The sequence below is a fragment of the Octodon degus genome, unplaced genomic scaffold (genome assembly GCF_000260255.1).
Source record: "Octodon degus isolate 3935 unplaced genomic scaffold, OctDeg1.0 scaffold00133, whole genome shotgun sequence".
Taxonomy (NCBI): Eukaryota; Metazoa; Chordata; class Mammalia; order Rodentia; family Octodontidae; genus Octodon; species Octodon degus.
The window spans coordinates 4,902,653-4,903,080 of NW_004524709.1; the positions used below are offsets into that span (position 1 = coordinate 4,902,653).

A 428-nucleotide genomic window follows, 5' to 3' on the forward strand; every position below is an offset into this window, starting at 1 on the left:
GCTTTCAGTTTTTGTGAAGTTAAGGATATACTTTCAGGGATCATTTCTATAGTATGTTTTTGTGCATTTGGTATGAATACTGTAAGCTTTTCATAGATGGCTTTTATACATTGAGATAAAGACCATCTATTCCAATTGTCCATATTTTTTAATTTGTCATCATAATGAGTGTTAGACTTCGTCAAATCCATTTTCTATTCAGATAATCATGTAATTGTTTCTGGATCTGTTGATATGGCGTATTAATTTTTTGATGTGTATATATCAAACCATCCCTGCACACTGAAATGAATACTATTTGATCATGGTGTATAATCTTGACGATTTGCTGCATTCCATTTTCCAGTATCTTACTGAGGCATTCTGTATCATTTTTCTTTGGGGAGTTTGGCATGTAGTTATCTTTTGAGTTAGATACTTTTGAGTTT

At 31.5% G+C, this 428-nt stretch overlaps 1 pseudogene; it reads left to right on the plus strand.

Moving 5' to 3' along the window:
- The first annotated feature begins 21 nt into the window (after window positions 1-21).
- On the plus strand, window positions 22-97 carry LOC111812649 (annotated as a pseudogene).
- The last annotated feature ends 331 nt before the right edge of the window (window positions 98-428 follow it).